A 25,395-nucleotide genomic window follows, 5' to 3' on the forward strand; every position below is an offset into this window, starting at 1 on the left:
TGTAGCAGCTATGTACCAGGCTTTTTTTCTAAGAACTGGTAATATAATAGTAAAGAAAACAGACAAAAATTCTTGTCCTGGATGGCTTGTCTTATAACAAGAGGACATCTTTAAAGAAAGACCTGCAGTTCTTTCAACAGTAAATCCTGGAGTTCATGTAGGCCTTGGTTTCAGGTCCATGAGCATGGTGAGGAGAGGCAGGAGCAGTGGGGTAGTGGGGATGCCCAGGGACAGAGGGAAGCAGTGTCACCTGAGGCCAGTCAGACAGGGGGGACATACAGCACTCTTACAATGTGGCAGAAGTCGGGGAAGAATGAGATTCTATTTACAAAGCCGAGCTTGTAAACAGCTGTTTCCGAACACGTTTATGTTGCAGAGGTAACTTATCCATGGCTGATTTTCTGACAGAACAACGAGTGTTATTTTCTTTGTGTCTGGGTACACAGGGCTGGTGGGGAGATGTGCACCCTGAACTGGGGACAAACATGGCTAAGCAATTTTGCAAATAAAATAAGGGCAAGTCTGTTCAGAGTCACTTCATGTGGCTGGGCCTGAGAGCTGGTGGGAAGATCTCAAACAGTCAGAGATGACTTCCTGGAGGACGTGGCTCCTTGGCTAGTCACAAAGAGGTGGGAAAGGTGTTCTCAGCGAGGAGGTACCGTGTGAGCATGGCTGTGTCCATCAGGCAACATGACCGGTCTGTCACAATGGAATTGGAAACTGCAGGTGACAGATTGGGAGGATGGGATAAGGGGGCAGTGTAGGCCAGTGCGGGCTGGACGTGGTCCCCACCTGGGAGCCATTAAAGGTTTTGCAGCAGGGAGTAGCTGGTAATGGTGTTTTCCAGTGTTCAGGGTGTCATCGATGGTGGGAGGGAGCTGGAAGCAGATGAATGTCAGTCTAGAGAACCAGGGTCCTGCCCAACAAGTCATGGGGTCACAAATAAATCACCCACTCTTTCCGAGCCTTAGTTTACCTCATCTGTAAAATGAAAATAAGATTTCTAATCTTGGCTATTTCACAGATTTGTTGTGAGTCTTAACTTTAAGAATATATGTGATAATGCTTTTTTTTAAAAAAGCAAAAAAAAAAAAAAAAAAGTAAAGTGTTAAGTCAAGAAACAATCCAAGCTGTTGGTGTCAGGATCCCCTTTCTCACTTCGGCTTCCTCTACCTAGGAGACAGCAGGAGGTGAGAGAGAAATCTTGTTTTCTTGTGGGTAAATGACATAGTTCATACAAAGGGGGACCAAAGAGGGGGAACTTGAGCTTACAAAACATCCTGCCCACCATTTGCATTTAATCCTCACACCACCCCCTGTGGTAGGGAGGTAGGGACAGCGGTTGGGGACCCTGAGCTGGAGCTGGAGCTGCAGCCGCCTCCCAGGGTCACACTGCTCATCAGGGCACTGACCTGCTCCCCTTCTGTATTAGTTTGCTCTGGCTGCCACAACGGAGTGCCACAGACTGGGGGGCTTAAACAACATTCGTTATCTCACGATTCTGGCGACTGGAAGCCCAAGCTTGAGGTGTCAGCAGGTAAAGTGTCAGCAGGTTTCATTTCTCCTGAAGCCTCGCTCCTTAACTTATAGATGGCTGTCTCCTTGCTGTCCTCACACGGTTTTCCTCTGTGTGTATCTGTGTCCTAATCTCTTCGTATAAGGAGACCAGTCATTGGATTAGGGCCCCTAATGACCTCGTTTTCCCTTAATCGCCTCTTTAGAGGCAGTGTCTCCAAATGCAGTCACATTCTGAGATGCTGGGTGTGAGGACTTCAGCATATGCATTAAGAAGAGTAGTGCACAATTAACCCCTACCACATTCTTCCAGAATTTCTGGAATATGCACAATTCTGAGTGGGAAGGCACTTTACTGGAGGAAAAGGGGAGTGAGTGAGGATTGTAAAATGCCTGGGAGTTGTCACAGACTTGATTTGGGGGAGGTGGGTACCATTGAGAACTATGACAAGGCAAAAATAGGTGAGCGAATGATTTACTGTGCCCAGCAAACCTAAATTAGGTTCACTCAGGCATAAACTTCTTAAACCAAAAAACCCCTAAACTTCACAAAAGTTCAATTAACTCGCTTTATAAAAGATTTCATAACATATTTCCTTTAAATATCCAACCTCACTAGTATACTTAAAAGTAATCTGATTTAACACCATGTGATTAAAGTACTATGTTTTCAGAGCCTAGTCATTAAAAGCATGAGAGACAGCCTGTAATTAAAATTTTGCTGAACCTTCCTCCTCCCAAGACCAGTTCACGACAGTTGGCAATTAAAGCAGCTGAGGTATCCATGGGTCTCCAGGGCCTCCTGCTTCAGGTACGTGTGCTCCTGGATCCAACCAATATTAGGGAAGGGCAGCACTGACCACCTGGCCCCTGCCTGGGCTGTCATTCCTGCTGTCTTAGGAGCCAGCACTGGATCTATGCGGGCAGCAACCCAACCTAGTTCTGCTTGACCTCCAGTATCGCGTAGGGGCGGTGATATTGGTCCCCTGTCAGTTTAGAGGGCAAGGAGGGATAGACAAAAGAATATCAAGTGTTTTCCAAATCTCAACATCAGTGATTTCAACCCGTATGCATTTTACTCTTATCAGAGCTACAAATACAGCCAAATTGCTTGACTAATAACTTCTGTTCCTCCATACAAGTGTAGCACATTGCCTGGATCCAGGGGAGGAAGTGGGCATCAGAAGGAGGCCCTTACCCAATTCCTAAGAGGGGAGAGCGAGTATAACCAGGAAAAGCACAGGTGACTGATCCATTTGCAGGAAAGCATGCCATGATTCTCAGAGTGGAAAAGCCAGCAATTATTGGGATGACGAGCACTTGTCATCTAGGGCATGGGAAACCATGGTTTAATAAAGCCAGTTGCTAGTGGGGTGTTAGGTTCTGGGTCCGGTCTTTCCATCATCTATATTAAGAACTTGGTGCGTGTCAGGAACTGTGAAGCGTACTGAGGGCCATCGGTAGTCTTGGGGCAGAGAGCCTTCAAGTGCAAGTCTAAAAAGTGCCTGCCCTGAGGGATGCACAGGCAAGTGGAAGAGACATTCTCACCCAGAGTGAAAGGAGAAGCCCAGGGTACTGTGGGAAGCCCCGGGGCAGGGCCTGGTCCAGGTTAGGGCATCAAGGAAGGCTCCTTATGGAAGTGCTGAGTAAACTGAGAGTAGGATCGGAGGCTGCCGGGGAGTCTGTCTGATAAAGAGGTGGGGAGAGGTGTGTTTAAAGCAGAAGGAACATTATATGCAAAAGCGTGGTGGTGAAAATGTGCATGGGTGGGGGCAATTCACGTACTTCTAAGGACACGGGGTTTGAGGAGAGTGGAGGGGGGTGAGGAATGGGGGTGGAGAGTTGAGCACAGGCCAAAGTGTGAAGGCCGCGGCAGGTAGAGGTGGGTAAGCTAGACTTTGTTCCAGGATTGTGAGGTACACTTTAGGGTAAGAGTGAGCTGGGGGTTCCACGGTGCTGGATGGACACAGTCTACCCCTTAGGCCTTCCCTTCTTCCCTATGCCTGGAGCTCAAGGCTTATTCAGATCACTCATTGGCATCTAGGCAGGACTCTGCCGTGAGGTTTGGTTGGCCTTCTTGCCCTTCACACCAAGCTGCCTGCTTATTTTCTGGGGTACAACTGCCTCTGTGCCCCTTTACGCCAACACAGATCTCTTCAGAGCCTGGCAGCCTTTACTGTTTCGTGTATATAAGCAAACTCGAAGGAACCAACCCATGTGTATTGGTAAGCAACAGAGACCAGAAATAACCAGCGTTATTTAAGATAGAGATTATTTTTCTCTCTCATAAAAGAGGCCTAGGGATAGGCTGGCCAGAGCTGGTATGCTGGTTGCATGGGGCCTAGTTCACTTCCATCTTTTTGCTCCACCATCTCTGCATGTGGCCACTTTACTCAAGGTACCTCAAGGTCCCCTTGTGGTCCAATATGGTTGCTAGAGTACCAGCCATCACACCCTCCTTCTGGGCAAGGAGGAGGAACTGGGATCAGTTTTCGTTAATCAGCCCTGTCTGTGAGGGAGGCCGGGAAATATAGTTGTTCAGCTGAGCATATTACCTGAGGTGCGGTAAGTAAGGAAGAATGAGAGAATGGATAATGGGTAGGCAACCAGCAGCCTCCGCCATGACATATGGTATAAGAGTGAGCCAAGGAAGACCAGCAGTTCCCTAAGGGCCTGGTTCCATATTCCATGTCTTTATCTGTGGTTTTCAGCTGTGTGGCACCTAGGAGACCCTGCTGAAGGGGCAGATGAATGAGACAGTGACACAGGGAACTCCAGTTCTGATTAGTGACCAACAAGCTCAGGTGACCAAAACATGTTGTATTTGGATGCATCTCAGAGAGGAGCAGGACTGTGCAAGGGCAGCAGCCCTGACCCTACTTCTTACTTAGGCAAGTCGTTTATTTATCTCCTTTGAGCCTCAGTTTCTCCCTCTTCAGAAGGGGAACAATCCTACTTCTGCAGATTTGAGGCAAGGATCAAATGAGGCAATAGACTATACATAATTGTATAAATGTGAGTTTGTGGTGGTTATATGTAGCTTGTTTAGCTTCTCAGACTCTCTTCCTCTCCCTCTAGATAAAGTCGAGAAGATTAGAATACTTTTCTGAGCTCAGTTATATACACTGACTTCTCTCCTAGTCTCCATTCTGCCCTCCCAGGCCACAGGAATCATAATATTCCCTTATTTCCAGGTATCTTTCTTCAGAAAGGCTCAAAGTTCTAATTATCTCTGGACTATCTAATATTCTAAGATACAGGGAGGATCAAGAATTATTATTTACCTCTGAAAAATGGGCAGGTAACTCACCCAGGGTCAGAGCTGCAACTAAAGCTGAGTTTTCTGACTCCATTCCCAGAGCCCTTTCTCCTAAAATAGTATTTACAGACCATTTGTTTTAAAGCAGCAAATGCAGCTTTTCAAAAGAACTCTTAGCCATGAGGCTCAGTGCACAAAGGGAACAGGATGCTCATTCCACAAGCCATCTCCCTGAAAAGCTCCTGACTCTCCCTGGGGTCCCAAGGTGGGCTGCTCTTGGTCCTTCTGGAAACATCCAATTCATCAGCTGTCCAGGGCTCCCTGGGTTTTAAGTGCTCTTGGTGGACACAGAGGTAGAAGCCCCACTCTCTCTTTTGTAGGGGACATAAGGAACTTGGTCAGTCTGTGACAGCAATGACTGTCATCACACCTTAGCTTGGCCCTGGCCTGGGGTAGAGACCCACACAGTCCAGCCCCATCTCCCAACACAACCTTGACTTATCGCCCATTCTCCCAATGCTTTACCCCAAATGGATGTCCAAGGAGTGCTTTCCTGCTTGAAAGAATTACAGATTGTGTGGTGTAACCACATACCCCCAATACAAGTCATTTAAATTTATTACCCATTTTTCCTTTTATATTTTTGAATGTTTTCTCACCATTTTTTTTTTTTTTTTGCCAAAGCTTCCTAACTTTTTAATGAATCTGCCCTCGTTTGCTCATCTTGCCTTCTCCATGGTCCACATTCACTGTTTCACAGAAGTTTAAGGTTTAAAATTTGTTTGAAGAGGCAATACACTTACAGAGTTAAAAAAAAATAAATAAATGTAAAAAAAGTCTAAATAAAAAGTTATGCTTTGGAGACAATGTCCATCAACCTATGAATGGATAAACAAAACATGGTATATTCATACAATAGAATATTATGCACCCATAAAAAAAAGAGCGAAGTACTGCTACATGCTACAATTTGGATGAACTTCGAAAACGTGCTAAGTAGAAGAAGTCAGACTCGAAAGTCTCATATTGTACGTATGAATCCATTTATATGAAAGGTCCAGAATAGGTAAATCTCCAGAGACAGAGTGGAGGTTGGTCAGTGGTTTGCAGCGGTGAGAGGTGAGGGGTGGGGCGAATAGGCAGTGATTGTTAATGAGCACAGGGTTTTCTTTTGGGGTGATGAGAATGTTTTAGAACTACATAGAGTTGGTGGTCACACAGCCGTGTGAAGGGACTAAATACCACTGAATTGTACTCTTTGAAATGCCGAAAATGGTTAATTTCATGTTATGTAAATTTCATCTTCATAATTAAAAGGAAAAAAAAAACAAAAAGATGATCCGTGAAGTGTGGAAGTGGTGTTTTCAGTCTGTCCCCAACCGCCGTCTTCCTTCATGTCCTGCTCCCTCCCTAGAGGTGACAATTTTAAAAAACTTTTTATTATTGGAAATTCCAAAAGATATAAAAGTAGACAGAATAATATGATGAATCATTGTGTACCTACCACCCGGCTTCCTCAGTTATCTCATGGCCAAGCTTGGTTCTTTTCCACGACCCATTTCCATTTCCCTCTCCGTGGATTATTTGAAGGAAATCCCAGACACCATATTATTTCACTCATAAATAATTCAATAGGTATCTGTGAAAGATAAGCACTCTTTTTTAAAAGCATAACCACAATAAGTAGTACTTTCAATTATATTTTGTTTCTCTTTTCAGTATTCTTCATGCATTCAAGGACTACATTCTAATCTTCCCCTTTCTTATATTAAAGGGATTATACTAAAAATGCTATTCTATACCTTGCTCCTTTTGCCTAACAGAATATTCTGTAGATCTCATCTCTATCAGCATATAGTAAGCCTCCGTGTGTGTGTGTGCGCGCGCGTGTGTGTGTTTTAAGTGTATTATATTCTATTGCACGGCCATGTGCTAGTTTATTCACCCGTCTCCTACTTCTGTATAGTTGAGTGGTTTCCAGGACACTACCGCAGACTGAGGGGTCAAAGACAAATCGTATTTGGTTCCTGGCCTCAAGGAGCCTGGATTAGGCAGGTTCTTCACAGAAAGAGAACCATTAAGAGAGAGGGAATTTTCCTGGGATCCTCTGTTCTCCTCTGTGTGGTTAGCTTGGGTTCCCTTTCACACGGTTCTCTCAGTGGACTTGGCCTTATTTCAAGGTGGCTGGCTTCCCTCAGAACACAAAGGCAAAAGCTGCCAGGCCTTCTTCAGACTTAGATCTAGAACAGGCATAGTGTCACTTCTGCTGCACCTCTGAACAACCAGTCACATGCTGGGAGGTATGGACACTACCCCATCCCTATAGGGAATGTGGTAGAATATCTGGATACTTGATAAATAATAGCTGTCAGAGCACTGGACTGGCTGAGACCCAGCTCTTGGGGTAACTTCCTGTGGGACCTAGTCCGATACTCACTCCCTCTCTGAATCTCTAGAATGGGGATAATAGAATACCAGCCAGTCACTGCCTGCTCACGGGGCTGCTGCCAGCTCCAAATGAGATAAGACAATAGGTATGAAAGAGGTTAGCAGCTGGGCGTGGCAGGGTTTTTGGAGCCTCCCTCCCAGGAGCCCCCACCTCCAGACACTTCCGCCAGGACCCCTGGGGGGCACAGAGGTAGGTCACAGCTCCTCCCGAGGTGCTTCTGCAGGCCTCAGTTAGGTCAGCAAGTAGGTCTCGAGTCTGGGAGGCATGAAGGGCCAACCTGCTGAATGTTTAATACTGTCCAGGGACTTTGCAGCCCTTACATTTTTTTTCTCGTACTCTTGCGGCAGTTCTATAAGACAAGTGACACTTTTGCCCCTTTGGCACACGTCCCCCACAGTGAGTGACATAGCCGAGTGACAGAGCCAGAACTCCAGCTTGGGCCCTCCAGGCTCCAAACCCCATGCCCTTTACCCACAAAGCTGACTGGGGAGAGAGACTCTTGGCGAAATACCAGAATTTTCCTTACTGTGAACACTGTCAACTTTAATTAGATTAATTTTCACTTTTCTTTTGCCTTCGGGAAAGGGGTTGTTTAAAAATGATGCCGTTGGATTACAGCAATGCACGGTGAGAAGAACTGAGAATTCTGGTGTGAGAAACTCCCACCCAACGAGCAGTCAGCGGCACATCTGATTTATCCACGTGCCTCCCCCAGGATCCCCTGCAGCCCCCCAAGGACGGCCCAGCCTCCTGGTCTGGCTCTACTCTCTTAGGACAGACGTTCTTTGCCCCAGTCCAGGTCCGTCGCAAATGCTCCCTGTGCGGCCTGCGTTTTTAGAAAGTCTGCTCTGACCACACATCTGTGCTGGGCTGTGTCCCCAGCCCCAGGTCTTGGTTATCTGGAGTAAATACTGGAGCCAGTATTTATGTGGTCTTCTCTTTCCAAGGTAAACTAGTCAGGGCTTTGCCCGGATTAAGGCTTAGTAAATGAGAGTGCTTTGCCCAGTCCCAATCTTGCTTTTTTTTTTAACCCTGGGGAGCCAACAACAAACATTTGTGGAGGGCCCAGGGCACACCAGGTGGGCCCTGAGCTGGAGAAACGTGCCTCGTGGAACAGTTGGCCTCAGAGGGAACTCACTGAAAAACAACTAGGCTTATGGATTGTCCCCCCATGACCTTGGTCTGCAGCGCCTGCACTCAGGGCGCCTGGGTCTGCCCACTTGCCTGGCTGTGAGAGCGAGCCGAGGGGTGGGCCTGCCTTCTGGCAAGCTGTGGGTGTGCGGTCACTCGTGCCCAGGCTGCCCAGGGTAGCGCTGACCTTTGGAAGGGCAAACATGTGGCCTCTGGGGCTTTGCCAGACCAGCCACTAGCCAGGAGAGAAGCAGTTAATGCTGCACGGTGTTTTCCTTTCTCCTCTGGCCTGGTCATTTTTACTGGGAAACCAGAAAGACAAGCATTTCATAGTCATCATGGTGGGTATTGGGCCCTTTCCTGGGAGGGGCCTTTCTGTTGAGCTGAGGACATCTGCCCATCCTCCCAGCATCTCGCTGGCATCCTCATTCCGGCCTCACTCGCCACTCTTCTACCTTTCCAAGTCCCCTTTCTCTGTGGCTCTCCACTTCGGCCAACACAAACACCAGAGTAAGTAGGCAAAAAGCTACCTCTTCTCTTTTCCAGATTCACTGTGCCAGCTGAGGCATAACCGTTTAAGCGCTGACACTAAGTCTCCAGTAAAACCCGATGAGATCTGGTCCTGCAGAGGCCGAGTACACATTTGGGTGTGACACAAAGAAAACAGAAGAAAAGGACATAGGTAGGATTTGGTCTGCTCAGATGTACCTTTTAAAATCCTTTTATTTAGACTCTTAATTCCCTGTTCTACTGTATAAGCTTGGGGTTTGCGGATTTCAGAGTTTGTCTTTGGTGTGGTTTTGTTTTCTGCTTTTCTCCACAGAGGGGATAATAGTCTAAAAGCTTGAAATTGCTAATTGTTCTTAAAACCTTGAGAGCCGCTCAGGTGGCATGTGCGATCCTTAGAGCACGTTATATTGCAGGCCTCGGCAGCGAATGTGTGTACGGAGACTCCAGGAAAGTATTTTAGGGGGATCGCTGAAGGGAAGTTGTTGTACCAGCTCAGAGAATGCCACTGAAAGGCGAATCTCATCCGAGTTACACCTGCGAGGTGCAGAAGTCAGAGGTCAGAGGCAGGCACAGCCTCAGTTCCCTCTCATGGCTTCTGTTTCCCTGTGTTGGCCAAGGAGGAGACAGGTCTGCCCAGGGTCCCTGTCTCTTTGTGTGATGCTGAGCATGACAGCTGGCCTGGGGGACTCAGACTGACTCTTGGGAACTTGAGGTTAGAGATGCGAGGAGAAGAGTGCAACAGGAATTGACTAGAAAAATGCCGCCTCATCCACGTGAGACAGGGAGTTTGGGTGAAGTGTGTCCCCGCCTCAGGATCAGGGCATGATGACATGAGGCAGGTAGTGCCAAAAGCCACATCTGGAATAAATAGTCCTGTACAGGTCCAGGTTCATTCTTTGGTATGTGGAGATCCAGTTGGCTCAGCACTACTTGAAAAGACTATTCCTCCCTATTGAAGTCTTCTCTTTTTTTGTCATGCCTTTTCCTACTCAAAAATAACCATTGGCCCTTTCTCTCCCCTCCACCCACCGTCTCCCTCCAGCTGTCCGCTCTCCCTCTCTCTCTCTCACACACACACCTGCCAGCTCGCCCTGAAGTAACGGGCACCTCTGCTGCTTGAGGGAGGCCTCATTGCGGCCCAGGGCCTTCTCCCTAACTCCCAGGATTCCTTCTCAGATCGACCTGTGCTTACTCGGGCCTCTTTATGTGCTCGTTTGTCTCCCTAGATGGGTGCATTCAGCTCCTTCAGGAAGGGAAGGGCATGAAGGAATTGCTGCATGGGACCCCAAACCCTCGCATTAACATACTGTCTTTTCATGCCTATATTTCTAGCTCCCAAGCCAGGTGTGAGCTTTCCCAGGCATGACTCTCTTGGAGCCCCTTGTCTTTCTGAACAATGTTCACTGACTGAAAAATTAAATGGAAGCTTCTACAGGCATCTGGCTGACAAATGGCTCACTAAAGTGGTAGTTCATCCATTAGTCCGTCCGTCTACCCCTCCATCCATCCATTCATCCATCTGTCTGTCCATCTGTTTCTTCCTCCATCTACTACTGAGAAAGGAAAAGGCTGGTTGCCTGACCCCTGTCTGTTGGCTGGGTTGGAGTTGTACTATAGGTTTGCATCATTCTGAGGTCATAATTTATCCCATCATCCAAGGGGTGGCAAGTTTACCAGATAGCCGGAGTCTGAGGTTACCCTGCCTATTGTCCCTGGCAGAATGCTTGCTAGGGCGCCCTTGTGGTTTCTATGTGGGGGTCTCCTCAGGATGCCAATGACACATCCCTGACCTAGTGAGCAAGAGTTAGAGCAGAGAGACAGGTAGGCACAGGGCCCCCCTCCTCCATTCCGGGGATAGTTCTGTCTAAATTGTAATGTTTGTTCATTAAATTTTAGCGCCACAAGATGAGATGGAGGCTGCTGAGAAATTCCCACTCTCAGGTGCCCTATGTAGACCACTGGCCTTCAGCAGGAACAGCTTCGAGACCTGCAGATCCATCGCCCCTTATACCAATTACCTTCTGTGTGCCCCGAAATCGGGCCCAGTCTTTAAAACTTTGGGCCCCCTGACCCCTTGGTGGAAGCAACTCACAGCTATTTAGAAAACTGGGTTTTTGATCTTGACCCACCCTTCAGGGACACTCTGGCTGTGGCTTTTATGCTCAGGAACTGGCCATGGATGCTCTTCCTGGATACCCAGATCCTGTCTGCCCCAGGGTACACTGGGCTGCTTCTCCCATCATGGTGACACCTTTCTGAGGGTTTCTGCTCTCCTGCTCTGTGGGCTGGTTTCTCTGTCTGCTCCTTCCTGACCCCCTGAGTATCAGAGGTCTGGCCTGAACCTCACCGGTGGACAGGTCCCCTGGGAGGTCCTCAGCAGTATGAAGATTCATGGGGGGATTGGATAGCGACTGCCTCACTTGCTGGAAGCATCAAAGCCTTGCTCATCTAAGACACCCTCTCGTGTTGCTCCAGAAAGGAGATCTTCCTGTGGTCCTGTCTTAAAACCGACTTCTTTGCATTTACCAGTGGGTTGCGTGATTTTGCCCTGTCATGACACATTCCCGCTTAAACATCATGCCAGCATCAGCTCTCTAATATTTATTTTTATAAATTTCCCATTTCACAGGGTAAGAAGGTGAGATGGCAATACTGTTTTCACAAATACCACAGCTGATCACTGAATTTCAATTGTTTTATAAAAATCCTGTGTGAATTATGTAACTTACCAGCCCTGCATCCAAAATTACATGTAACTGCTCGTATTTTCAAAAATAATTCTTGCCATTACCTTAGGTTTGAGGGATTTAGTTTGGACCTGCCCCCCCCCCCCTTATCTCCATGTTCTAAGAAATTTTCTTCCCATTTCTTTTCTGCTGCTCATGCTTGGGTTAGATCTGAAGTTTCCCCTCTCCTCTCTGGATTCCTGCAGACTTTCTGCTATTTCTCTGACTGCTGGCACTTACTCTGAGAGAAGCAAACTGGGGGAATAAAGAGGGTGGCCGGGGGTGGGGTGGGGGGTAAGCTTTCTCTGTTGGCAAAAATGGAGCAGAGCAAGTGGCTTTTGTGCTACCTGGGGTCAAGCAGTCAGCAACACCTTTATCTCATTTCTTTTCTTATTGCTTGTGGAGAGCTTGAAAGCTAGAGCCAGTATCCATCCTCGAGTGTTCATTGAGCCCTAGATAAGTACCTGGTTCCAGGAAGGTGTTATCACCTGTCTCCGGAAGAAAAGATTGCAGACGGGATGAGGTTGAGGCTCCACACAGGGAAAGGTATGACTAAGAGGCAGAGGGCAAAGTTTGGATATGTGTGCCGGAGACTTTTAGGGAAATTAGAGGTCAGCATGGGCCAAAGCAGGGAAGGCCCTGCGTCTGAGGGTTGCAGCAGGGTGGGGGCTTTTGGGTGGAGGGGACCCTTTTAAGAGGGAGAGGGTATCACTGTTCTTCTTCTGGGGCGGCCTCCTATGTGATTTGGCATCTGAATGGCTGTGAGGGAGAGGTGCCGGAATGAAGCATGGGTCCCAAGAAGCAGGAGCTGGGGCGGAGGTGTGTGGGGTGGGGCCCCTCGGAATGTGAGGTGGAGCCTGCGCCCTCTGCCCAATGGGAAAGCATGGCAAGACTTTACAGAGATAAACCAATGTCTTCATAGAGCTGTTTGAGGACAAGTCCTGGAACCCAGGGGCAGAGGCGTGGTAAGAATAGGAAACTCCATCAGGAGCTGGCCTTGGGGGTCCAGGTAGCTGGTGCTGCGGGAGAGGAAGGCTGTGTGGGTGGTGTGAAAACATACCAGTGTGAAGAGGAAGGGGTGAGATTGAAAGACCTTTGGGGAAGATTCCTCAGGGCCTGATGCCCGGCTTGGGGGGATGGCGTTGATCCTGTGTGGTCCCTGGGGGCCTCCAGCAGACAAGGTCTCCCAGCATACCTCTCTGCTCTCCTGCCTCAGTGTTTTCTCTGTGCCAGTGAGCTTCTGAGACACACCGGGTCACACTGACCTGCCTGCTGTGTGCCGTGTGCTTCTGGTTCAGGGACAGCCTGTTTACCTCGTGGCCTCCCAGCTGGCAGGTTAGTAAACAGCAGTGGCAGTGACGGTGGGGGTGGGAGGATGAGTGCTAGCGGTGGTGATAATATGACCATCAGGAGTACTAATACTAGCGGTGGTGGTGATATGATCATTTGAGCAGTTGCTATGTGCTAAGCATTTAACCAACTAATTTATTTTGTCCTTACAGCCATCCCGTGGGGTCGGCCTCATCTTATAGATAAAAAAACTGGGGCTTACAGAATTAGGCAATTTGCCTCAAGTGACCCATCTAGTATGAGGCAGAGCCTGGACTCAAACCTGTCTCATGGCTCCAGACACCGCACTCGGTCACTCTGCTCCACCTCCTCTCAAAGAGCAGGCTAGTAGTCACTGTCTGCCGAACTGCATTGATTGTGCCGTTTTAGAGCCGAACAAGGGTAGGTCGGCACCTCTGATATGCCTAGGGCTTTGCCCCTCGCTGCCTTTCCATGCCAGGTCTGTGACGGTGGGTAAGAGAGGAGAGAGGAAAGTGCCAGAGAGGAAATGCTGACCTTCATGGGGGCAGCCGGGCGGCGGGACTCGCCGAGCAGAGCCCCAGCTGCGCCCACTATGTGACTGACACCCCACCCCTGCCCCTGCCCCAGCCCTGGGGAAATTTCCCAGCCCTGGCTGGGTAGGACCAGCAGTGCTCTCTGAGCACTGGCCCCGAGAGCGTCTTAGGCCTCCCTAAGGATGAGGAAGGACGGAGGTGGACCAGGGAAAAGAGGACATCCTGTCCAACTGGAAGTCTGTGGAATTCATTGCTCCAGAAAATGTTAATGAGTGAGTGCCTGGTACCTTAATGCTCTTAGAGTGTGACGTGTTTAGGTATCACAGGGATGAGAGTACACCAACCTAGGGGAGCCTGAGTTCAGGCTGCATTATTCTTAGATTTGTGGATTGGCAGGGGAGGGAGTGGGACTATTTTTAGACAACGATGTACTAGTTTTGTAATTAACAGACAACGTGCCCCACCTCCTACTACACACTCTCCTTACTCGTGCTTTATTGTAATTAGTGTTTTAATCATCTTCAAAGAAGATCATAAGGTCTGCGAGGACCTGTGACATGCCTGTCTCATTCATTACCCCATCTTCTGAGCTAGGGACATGAGCTTAGCGGGAGGGTTAATTCCAACTGGGGAGGAGGTGGAAGGTGCCAACGACTGTGTAGTTAACCAGTGAGAAGTTTGGTGGGTGGCGGGAGCAGCTTCACCAAAGCGTGGAAGGACAGAGGCATGCAACGTCTGGAGAAGGGCAAACGACAGGGAATGCTGGGACGAAGTCGGGGATCGATGGAAAGAGGCAGGACGGGTGGTGCCTTGAATATCAGTTCACTTCTCTTGTTTTTAGACAGCCAGGGCTGACAACATGGCCTCTGGAAAGAACGTGAACATTTCCTGACCCTGGTCTTTCTACAGACTGGGCCTCCGCTTAACCTATAAGGCGCCTTTGTCAGAATTGGAAGGCATCCCTTATCTTGGCGGATGAATTTTGAAGAAAGTACCCCCCTCCCCCTCTCCAGGTGGTTGGAGCCTTGCATTGGGGCACATGGTTTGACAAATGGACTATGAGCTGGCTCTTGACCTTCACTCACTTTCTTAGATGGATGTCTTTGAGCAGCACACAAACTCCACAACTATATAGGGTCACGCTCCTGGGTTTAGGCTCCTGATGGGAGACAGCGTAGGATGGGACGCCTTTCTGTGTCACCCAGCTGTGATCATCCTATTTATTCACTTCCCTCTGTTGGCTGTATGTTGCTGCTCTGTCTACAGGGAACCAGGACTCTTACCACTGGAGGTCAGAACCTTGGTAAACACCTGGTCCACAGTCACCACATGTTGGGCCTGGACCCTGAAGAACACTACCATCACCCAAGGAACTTGTCAAAGTGCAGGTTCCTATTCCCCAAACTCACACTGCGTGTGATAACACAGGAGGTAACACAGAGCCCAGGAATCTGTATTTGTCATGAGTTCCTTTGCTGGAAACCACATACCTAGACCATCTCTTCAATTTATAAAGAAACAAGCTCAGGTGCTTCCACATGGGGTAGAGACCTCACCCCGCCCTTGTGATTTTCAGTACAGACCTCAGTCAGCCCCACAGAGCTGCCCCTGGCCTCTCTCTCAGCTCCCTCATCTCTACCAGTCTCCAAGACCAGAACCTGACCCTGTACCATTTCGTCTGCAGACCATGCTTCCTGCAGCCACTAATGTTTCTTCCATCTTAATATTAATGATACTTTACTGATGTATAATTTACATACAGGTATCATCCTTGAATCTTACATGCACAGACAAAGGGGTTTTGACAAGTGGTTTTAGCTATGTAACCATTGCCCAGATCAAAATAACGATTATTTCTATTGCCCCAGAAGGTCACTGCTAAAAGTTCTAAAAGTGTCTTAGAAATGCTAATAAGGACAGAGACACCTGTCCGAGGAATGGAGACTATCTCTCCTGTTTGTGCCATGTGTATGTCTTGTATTCTCTGCAATTCCCCTTGGAAAGGTGGGGCCTGTGCACGGGGCAGGGCTCAGGCAGCAGCAGGAATGACTTCTTGCCTAATTTCTGTAACCCGAAACATCTTCACACGCCAGGGCCAGACCAAGATGCAGAATGACAATGGTGCATCTGTTTCGAGTGTCAACAGCATTTGAGGAAAGTTGGTCTTCTTTTTGAAATGGAGATATTTCACAGCGAGCAGAACAAAAATCATTTGGATGTCGAAGATAAAAAAAAATAATTACTTTCTAGAAAGCTCCAGCTTGGCCTGGGCCTCTCTCAGTCCCAGCCCTGGCTCCCCATGGATAACACAGTCTTGGGGAGAGTCTGAGGAGTGCCAATGTGTAGCATTGTTGGAGCCCATCAGAGGACCCATCTGTGAGGTTGGTGTGGGGCCTGGGAAGACAGCCTGGACATCCCCACCACCCTCACCCGCAGGGTGACCTGCTGAGGAGGACACCAGCACTGGCTCCCCTGAACTCTTGACTGGCAGCCAACCCTCAGAAGGCTCACTCCAAAGAGTCCATACATCCAACACATGAAGCTGTGGGATTTTTGTCTCATCCCTTGTAGGCGTGGAGCATGCAAGAGATGCAAGCAACTTCAGCTTTGAGAGGCTCCCAGGGACTTTGCTAAGGGACATTGGCTGTAATTCCCATTTCCGAGGAACAGAATCGGCTTAGAGCGCTTGAGCAGATGACCCAGCGGCTGAGAACTCCTGCTGGTCAATGATGCTCCCTTTCTGTTTCACATGTTTTTGTTTTTGTTTTTTTATTGCTTTCTTTTCCTGCCTCAGTTTCATGACTTTATAACTGAGTTAGGAAAAAAAGAAAAATAACCTGCACATGTTTTTGCCGTCAGGTGAACTCTCATGTGTGTGTTCCGTTTGTTACTTATGCCGACGCAGAGCTTGGGCGTGCAGGAGGACGCCCTCCCTATGGGTTGGGGCCTATGCTCCTGTTTTTCCTTTAGACACTCTTTGTAGGTGAATTGTCCAAAACATCTTCGGTTACTTTCTTGATTGATTTTCTCGATTTCTAAGTTATGTATGTGTTTAAGGATTTTTTTTTAACACGCGAACCAAATCACCCTAGAAAAGATAGATCGAGCATATTTGATGCGTATAAAATTGTGTCTCATTTTCTTTTGCATTTCTTTGGTTACTGGTGAATTGGAAGATTTTTTTTTGGAAATTTATAGGTTTATATTTCTTTCTTTGGAAATTTATTTTTCATGCTTTTTGCCCATTTTTCTATTGATGTATTTATCTTTTTCTTTCTTTTAGTTAGAGGTCTTACTTCATAGGTTAAGGCTTTGATTTCCAATTTAAAAAAATATATATCCTTGCTTAGACTTGGAAGTTTGGAACAAATTAAATGAACTCCAAAGTGGTACTAGGCCACCACTGGCCCATCTCCAAAGTGGCCTTTTGGAGCACTGGGAAAGGTGCCCCTTCCTTGGCAGACACAGCTTCGTTCCTAAGTGTAGGGCTGCGGAGTTTCAGCCATTTCTAGGCCCCCATTCAGGCGCCACTGTTCAGGGCACAGACGCACAACCTCCACAATCGACACAGCCCACACTACTCTGTACAGCTGCTCTGAGTGTTGTAAAACTGAATTGAACCAATTTTGGAAACAATGTCAAAAACGCCATTGAGTGGTATAGCCTTTATTATAATTGAATCTCCCAAACTACTGACGTGGGCATCACAGTGTTTTGAATGAAATCTAAATTCGGTTAGCCGTGATTCGGTTTGGGGCATAGCGTGCTGCAGAAACAAAGGCCCGGAGTGGAGGTAAGAGGCGTGGGTTCCAGTCCTGCCTTTTTTTAGTAACTAATGATGTGACTTTGGCCAAGCCGGCTAACTTTTCAGGGACTTTTCTCACCAGTAACGTAAAGAGCCTGTGACTAGATAAACTTCTACATCATTCTTACCTCCAAATGGCTACAAGTCCAGTTCTAGTCACAAAAAAAAATATGACATGCTTAAGACAGTGTAGCTTTATTTTTTTTGTTTAGCATCTGGGTTATGCTAAAGAATAAAAGTATTTCAGAGCGTATGTTTTTATGGTTCACCAAATTTCTGCCTGACTTGGTTATCTAGCTCTAAGTGTACCCGAAAAAAGGATACCTCAGCGTAACCAGTCTCCTCTCACGGTTCACTGAAGGCCGTCCTCAGTGTCCCCGAGGTCCCTGGTGAAAAGGCACGGGTGCATTTGACGACAGGAAGCCGTGGTTAAATCCTGGGTCATTCCGTCTCTTTCTGCTTCCCCTCCTCAGAAACCGTTTACATGTGTCCTTGATGAGCTCAGAAGTGAGCAGCGCCTCAGGGACCCCACTGCCTTTTGGGGAGCAGTGACATGAGCCTCAACTTACTGGGACCTTCTTGCGTGTCAGCTCTACAGTCATTCTGCCTTTGCGCTGTTGGTGGCCTCTCCCACCAAGGACCACACCCCCAAAACCCCACCTCTCACTGCCTGTGGCTTCCACGTTACTTGTCTCTGCGTCATTCTCACCTTGTTCCCCACATCTTCTCACAGGGACTTGTCTGTCACAGGTGGGGTTTCCTGGAGTCCTCCTAGTCCCAGCCCTTCTCCACCTGTCCTTCTGTGCTCTCTTGCCCCATCTGGTGGCCCTGGCCATAACCTAAGTGCCATTGACTGTTACATCTGTTCTCCACACCAGGCCTGGTTTCAGATCCCGATCCAGTTCCTACCCAGCAGCCTCCTGGACACCTGGACCTCAGGCCCCTCCTAAACCCAACTCATGATTCTTGTCCACACCCCACGCTGTGGTTCACCTTCCTATCACCTGACTAGTCCCGCCAGTCCTAACCGGGGACACCTGCCTCTCCTCTGTCCTCTCACCCTCCTTGCCTGCCCAGCATCTCCCCGCCCCCCTCCGAGCACTCCCACTGACCTGTTCTCCCACTGCCTGCACAGCTGTCACTGCATCTTCTTGTCCTCGTCCTCCGGCCTCTACACTGGGTTAAGCCCGCATCTTTGCTGGTCTGGCCCCTTAGAGTTCTCTCTCCTCTGCTCCTTCTGCCTCCAGCCTCTCCCCCTCCAATCTTCCTTTATTACTTTGGTATAAATCTAAAACGAGGAAAATCTCAGTTCTGTGAATGAACCTCACCAGGAATCTTTGCTTTTTTTTTTTTTTTTTTTTTTTACTGTACCCCATCTTGAGTGAAATAGAATGCAAGCTTGCAAAGATGAACTTGACCTACCCTTTAACAAGGTGGCCTTTCCCCTCCGACGATTTCTGCACTCCTCAGCACCTCTGTGCTGTCTCCATCTTTCCAAAATTTTACAGAAAAGAAAACCAAGGCCTAGAGAAAGGGTGTGTTCAGGACCACACAGCTGGGGGTTGTGGTGGGTCCTTTCATAGGTGCGTATTAGTTTCCTGTGGCTGCTGTAACAAATCACCAGGACCTGAGTGGCTTAGAAAAATATTCTCTCACAGTTCTGGAGGCTAGAAGACTGAAAACAGGGCGTCAGCAGGGCCACGCGCCCTCTGAAGGCTCTAGGGCAGGACCCGTCCTTGATTCTTCCTCTCTGGTGTGTGGCCTGAAGTCCTTGGCTGGTAGAGACATCGCCCCAATCTCTGCCTTCATCTTCACATGGCCCTCTCCTTTTGTGTGTCTCTGTGTCTGAATTTCCACCGTTTTACAAAGACACCAGTTGTTGACTGTAGGGCCCTCCTATGCCAGTGTGACCTCCTCTTAACTTGATCACATCTGCAGAGACCCTACTTCCAAATATGGTCACACACAGGTGCCAAGGGTGAGGACTCTAATATACCTTTTTGGGTGGACAACATTCCACCTATAACAGTGTGGTGGGTGTCACCATTTCTGTGGTGCTGGAGAAGGGGTGTGAGAAGTAGTTCACACTGGGTCACCCCGGGGTAGGGTTCCACCTGATACATAGACTGAGAACTCAGTGCTCTGCTTGTGGGACCTGTACATTTCATAAACAGTTTGCTACTGGTGGGTTCTGTGTGTGTGTGCGTGCGCACGTGCATGTGTGCGTTTTGTGTGTGTGTGCGTGTGTTTGTGATGGAGAACTAAGGTCAGACGGGCCTTCTTTTAAGATGTGACTACACATTTCCTCTTCAGGGACTGAAGAACGCCTCAGAGAGGCGTCATTTCCCTTTAACTTTTTGTCGTTGTTCTACACTGGGAATTAGACTTGTCCACGCTCCGGGACTTAACAGCTTGATATTCTCTGTCATTTGAGCTGGCAGGCTTGCTCCTGTTTTCCGTTACAGGCCAGTGCCTTATGCTGCTGGGGTTTTTTGTTGTTTTTTTTGTTTGTTTTGTTTTGTTTTTTGATTGCACTGGAAATTCATTGTTGCTCTGGTCCTCCTGACCTTTGTCTGGCCTTTGCCCATGTGCAGAGTTTCGGAGTCAGCGTTTCAGGTGGGCTGGAGGGCAAGCAGCGTGATCCTCCATGGCCACAGAGCTTTAGGCCCTGGACCTGCAGGTGGGGAGAAGCCTGGGGCTGGGGCTCCCCGTATTTAATCTGGAAGCCAGTCCCAGGTGCTGCTCTGAGGCCACAGTGGACGCCGGAAAGGGTAGAGTGCTGGCCCTGAGCCTGGGCAGCCGTGGCCTGCTCTGTGGCACAGCTGAGGTTAAAAGTGACAGTCCATCTGTGCCGGGCCTGCCCGGAGCCAGTCTGCCCCCTTTCCTGCCTGTACACTGACCAGGAGGCCCGGAAACAAAGGACAGTGAGGGACAGTGAGGGAAGCGAACAAATATCTCAGAATTAGAAGGATTAGTAGTGGAAAGGGCCTCCGAGGTGACATAGTCCAGTGCCCATGTTCTATAGATATGGAGATGGCTGGCCCAGAGAGGTGACTTCCACAAGGTCACATAGTTACTTAATGGCCATGCCACTAGATTTGGGTTTCTAGACCTCAAGTCCTTTGCCTTTCCCAAAAATCGTGCTACCCAGGAGGTCATGCCATTACCAAGGTAGGGTCCCTCCAAGCACCAGCTCTACCAGAGACCAGCATCCCTGGAAGCACTTCAGTTTGGAAAAGACATACATCTTCTTGCCTCTCCTTCTGTGCCACTGTCTAATTCGCATTGGCCTCTGCCACTTCTTACTGCCCCCCCCCCGCCCCCATTTCAACCTGCTCGGGTTAGTCACTTACACAGTTTGAATGTCTGTCCTCTCCCAGAGGCAACTGGACAATCATCACAGAGTGAAACTTTGAGTCAGACAGGTGCTTATGCATGGAAACGGACAGACCTCAGGAATGGGGGCAGCTCCAGGACCATCTTTCTCTCCTCACACTCTCAGAGCATCTCAGCCCCTGTCTGCTGCCCGCCATGTCTCCTTTGTCCACAGACAGGTGACCCATTCCATGTTCCACAGTCCAGACCTGCTCAGGAGCCAGTCTGATGGCCTCTCTAATTACCCTCGCACAGTCCTCCCATCGAGCCACCTCATGGGTTTCAGCAGGGCTGTGGGTGGACCCCCCTAGGGTGTGGTGTCTGCCACTCCAGGCAATGGCTGCTTGCAAGCACAGATAGCTTGGCCTGAATCTCTGATCAAGACACATGGGGCATAATTTCGGCATCAAGAAGAGCTCAGCATCATAACAGCAGAGCCCACAGTACCATGTGCCCTTATCTGCTGTGTGTCCATCATAGCTGGACCTTTCTAGGCCTCAGTTTCCTCATCTCTAAAATGGCCTCCATTTTACAGACTAGGAAGGATTGGAGAGAGTGTGTTTAAAGGCTTAGTTCCCAATGAGCCACTCACATGATTACTACGATGCTTATTGCCTCCACTAAGCCTCACAGCAGCCCTGGAAGGTAGGCAGGACCAGTACAATCAAACCCACATTACAGATGTGGAAATTGATGGTAAGGCAGGAAAGGGACCCGCCCAGTCCTTTGGGCTCCTAGTGCTGTGTTCTTTCCACTGAAACACCTGGCAGTGTTTCAGTGTTTCAGTCTGGAAGGTTTCCGGAGTGCTCCTCTCCCTCGCTTGAATTCACATAGATAACCAGAGAATAAATCACCTGCCAGGCACCTCACTTGGCCCGGGATGATTTTGAAGTAGCTCTTCCCGGCATTCCATTCCTGAAAGGGGCAAGGGCTGGATGCCTGGCTCCGACTCAGCCGAGAATCCATGGGTCTCAACTGCCGAAGCGCGGAGAATGGATTAATAACTGGCGCGAGCCTGCCTCACAGCCCCGGACACTGTCATTCCCATGACATGCAACTTTTGTCACTGTTAACAGTCGGAGGCTGTGTGCTGGCAGAGGGCTCTGGGAGGAGTGGACGGGAGGGCCTGGCACTGCTGAGGACAGCAATTAGCAGGGAGTGGCTGGTACTAATCGCTCTGATCAGCCGAGCAGAAGCCAAGCCTGCTGTTCACAGGCCACGTTTGGCTCCAGGGGCTCCAGGGAAAGAGGAACAAAGGGAGACACTGCAAAACTTTGGAGGCCTGTTCTCTTTGGAGGGGCCGGCTGCTGTGGGAGCTGGGGACGGTGGGCGACTGGGAGCTGGGAGGCCCAGAGACAGGTGGGGCCAAGCCAGGCTGGCTGACTCCTCTGCGCCCGGAGCCCATGTTCCGCCTCCAGTCGAGCCAACACAGTTTTTAGAGCCTTATAAAGTGTTCTCCTGTCTCTCCAACCCTGAGATTCCTCAGGGGGACTGTGGCACTGTGTGTCCAACAAGAGCGTGACACCTCTCAGGGTTCAGGACGGTCAGCCCTCAGGTCAGTGTGCACTTGGCAGAAAGGCAGAGGAAACCTCTCCGATAGGAGCTTACCTGGAAAGCAGGGATCTCAGGGCCTGAGGAGTCTCCCCAGAAGACTTAGCAGCCAAGGGCAAGTTTAGAGCACCTGTGCAAGGACCTGGCTCAATCAAAGCAAAATTATCTTAATGATGATTCTTATCATCACCATTATTGGTATTAATAATATGCATTTAGAGTTCTTTTATTTTTTAGACCTGATATTTGTGTTCTTAACCCTGGGAGGTTAAAAAAAAATAAAAGAGGGAAAAAAAAGGTATTGTTCTCATCTGTAAGTGTAGACAAGGAGAACTAAACATATGCAGGTGACTGATGCAGATGACAAGCCAAAGCAAGAACATAACCTCTGCCTCGTGTGGGGCCGGGGCATTGGTGGTCTTAGGAAGTCATCCAGATTCTTCTTTCTGAGCGTCTGACATTCCCTTATATACCATAGGATAGAAATTCCTGGAAATTATTTAGGGCACTCTTCTATCAACCAGATTGGTGGTCCCCAACCCCCAGGCCATAGACTGGTACCAGTCTGTGGTCTGTTAGGAACCGAGCCACCCAGCAGGAGGTGAGCAGCATGCTGGCAAGCGTAACTTCATCTGTATTTGCAGCTGCTCCCCAGCGCTAGCATCACCGCCTCAGCTCCACCTCAGATCATCAGGCGTTAGATTCTCATAGGAGCACCGGTCCCTGGTGCCAAAATGGTTGGGAACCACTGAACCACATGACATAGACCAAAGAGGTGAATTTCCACCTCTCTGCATCACAGATGCCTCTTGGAACATGAATGTTGTCTCCCATCCGGCCCCACTTCCTGGTGGAAAGGGAGAGAGTTTGGCAGCTGTGTGGTGACGTGGAGCGCTGTGCCTTCAGGCCGGACTACCTCCTTCATGTGGGTGAACCAGGGAGATGCTTTGTTCATGGGCCGGCTTCTTGGGTGTGCGCCTCTTGCAGGTGCATGGGGCCCCACGCCCAGAAGGGCTAATGCTTGGTGAATGCTCGGCTGTCACTGTTTCTGAATTCTTACTGTAAACAAGAAGCCCTGAATTTTCCATTTGTACTGGGCCCTGCAAATGATGTAGCTGGTTTTACTTGCTCAAGGTCCCACAGCTGTTGGGGGCATGAGGCCTGCATTCCTCACCACCATAGCTGCAGTCTTCGGGGTCTGTCAGCTGGTCTAGCTGCAGGGGAGGGGCCGGCAGAGGCCTCGGTCCCCACTGTTTGTGGGGCCGGCAATTATAGCAGCTGCACCTGGAAGCTGGGCAGCTGAGCAGGGCCAGATGGGATTTCTGGAATGAGTGCACACATTCTCTGGCTGCCACTCTTCATCCTTCCTTCCCCTCAGCCCACTGTCCCCTTTCTGCTTACCTGGACACCATGTGCATCTGTGACCCTGCTGGCAAAGGGCAAGGGGCCAGAAATCCTCTACCCACAACAGACAGGCATCTCTACCTCTGACCTGAAGATGACTCCATCCATGCTCTCCCAGGAATTTATTTTTGATGGACAGATAAGATGAGAACTATCCAAGGAATGAGGGCTGCCTCCTGACGGCTTCCTCGGGCCATAGCGGGTTCTGAGTGCACATGCCAGTCCAGTGGTCAAGGCCCTTGGGGATGCAGAACCACCCCACACACTCACACTCACACCCATACCCACACCCTGCCAGAGCACAGCCCTTGCCCGGGCATCAAGCTAAGCGGGAAAACAGAGTGCTGAGGAACGAGATCAGAATTAGGTTTTCCAGATTGACAGTGCCATGGGACTCCAGAGATGGGAAATCAGAGATGACTGCCGACTTCGCCACCCAAAACCACTGGTGTTCGAAGTGGGGTGCACAGGCCTCCACCTGAAGAAAATATTGGAATTCCTATGTTTATTTCTATTTTTTAAATTCTATTTTGGGACGTGTGTGTGTGTGTGTGTGTGTGTGTGTGTGTGTGTGTATTTGTAATATACAAATACACGATAAGGGTGAATGTGTACATATGTGTGTGTATTGCATATTGTGTATGTGTGTGAAGCTGTGTTATGCACACATGGTGTAGGAGTTCGCTAGGGCCGCCATAACAAAGTACTATAAACCTAGTAGCTTAAACAATAGAGATTTGTTCTCTCTCACAGTTCTGGCAGCTACAAGTCCAAAATCAAGGTGTTAGCAGGGCTGGTTCCTTCTAGGGGCTACTAGAATCTGTTCCATGCTGCCCCCTAGCTTCTGGTGGTTTGCTGGCAATCTTCGGCATTTCTTGGCTTACAGATGCCTCACCCCAATCTCTGCCTTCATCTACACCTGGTGTTCTCCCTATGAATGTGAAAATTTCCCCTTTTTATCATGAGTCCAGTCATATTGGATTAGGGGCCCACCCTACTCTAGTATGACCTTGCCTTAATTAATTACATCTGTGATGACCCTACTTCCAGATAAGGTACATTCTGAAGTAAAGACTTCAACATATGGCCTTTAGTGGCCATAGTTCATTTCATAGCAGATGCCATAAGCAGTGATAAAAAGCTGGAAACCACTGGTTTAGCTAAGCTATTTGCTCTCTGTGGCCAGCTGACCCTGACCGTGTGTTAGCCTAGCTGTCTCCAATTCTCATCAAGAGGCTTTGGTCAAGGAGTAATCTTGATGAGCAGCAAGAGTTGCTGCCAGAGTTTGCTGGGCCTGGAGTCATATTGGCGTGACTGCCAAGAAGAGGACAGCCCTACAGCCAGAGGTGCAGGGCCCTGAGCGCCTGGCATGGGAAGAACACCCTTGGTCCTCCCTCTCCTCTTTGTCTAGAAGCATGAAGTCACACTGAGCAAATGACGTAGTACTAAGCAGTCACAAGTGAAAGGACTCCTGAGCCCGGCCACTCCAGGGATGGTCAGGAGCCCTGGGCCTCCTGTGACAGGACCTTAGATAAGTCATGGTACAAGGGGATTAGAGCCAAAGGAGGAGAAGGTCTTGCTCAGGGTTTCAGTTAGAATTAGGATTGGTGACTGTATTAGCTATCTATTGCTGTGTAACAAATTATCCCCAAAACAGCACATGCTTATTATCTCATGTTTTTTGCTGGTCAGGAGTTTGGCCTTGACTTAGTTGTGTCGTCTGCTTCCAGAGTCTCTCCTGAGGCTGCAGTCAGATGTTGGCTGAGCTGTAATCAACTGCAGGAGGATCAGCTTCCAGACTTGCTCCTGTGGTTGTTGACAGGATT

General features: G+C 49.0%; 1 protein-coding gene across 10 annotated transcripts in view; it reads left to right on the forward strand.

The window, feature by feature from the left end:
• CTIF (cap binding complex dependent translation initiation factor) overlaps positions 1-25,395 on the forward strand; it is a 249,103-nt gene that overhangs the window by 18,474 nt on the left and 205,234 nt on the right. For 5 of the 10 annotated variants that reach the window (XM_036230024.1, XM_036230025.1, XM_016148454.2 and 2 more), the window contains one exon: positions 8,901-9,036. The exons of 4 other annotated variants lie outside the window; for them this stretch is intronic. The gene's annotated coding sequence lies outside the window, so the exon portion shown is untranslated. Of the gene's footprint in view, positions 1-1,099; positions 9,037-25,395 lie in introns of those variants that run through there. One more of the 10 variants, XM_016148453.2, reaches the window with a different exon arrangement.

The sequence above is a fragment of the Rousettus aegyptiacus genome, unplaced genomic scaffold (genome assembly GCF_014176215.1).
Source record: "Rousettus aegyptiacus isolate mRouAeg1 unplaced genomic scaffold, mRouAeg1.p scaffold_m13_p_12, whole genome shotgun sequence".
Taxonomy (NCBI): Eukaryota; Metazoa; Chordata; class Mammalia; order Chiroptera; family Pteropodidae; genus Rousettus; species Rousettus aegyptiacus.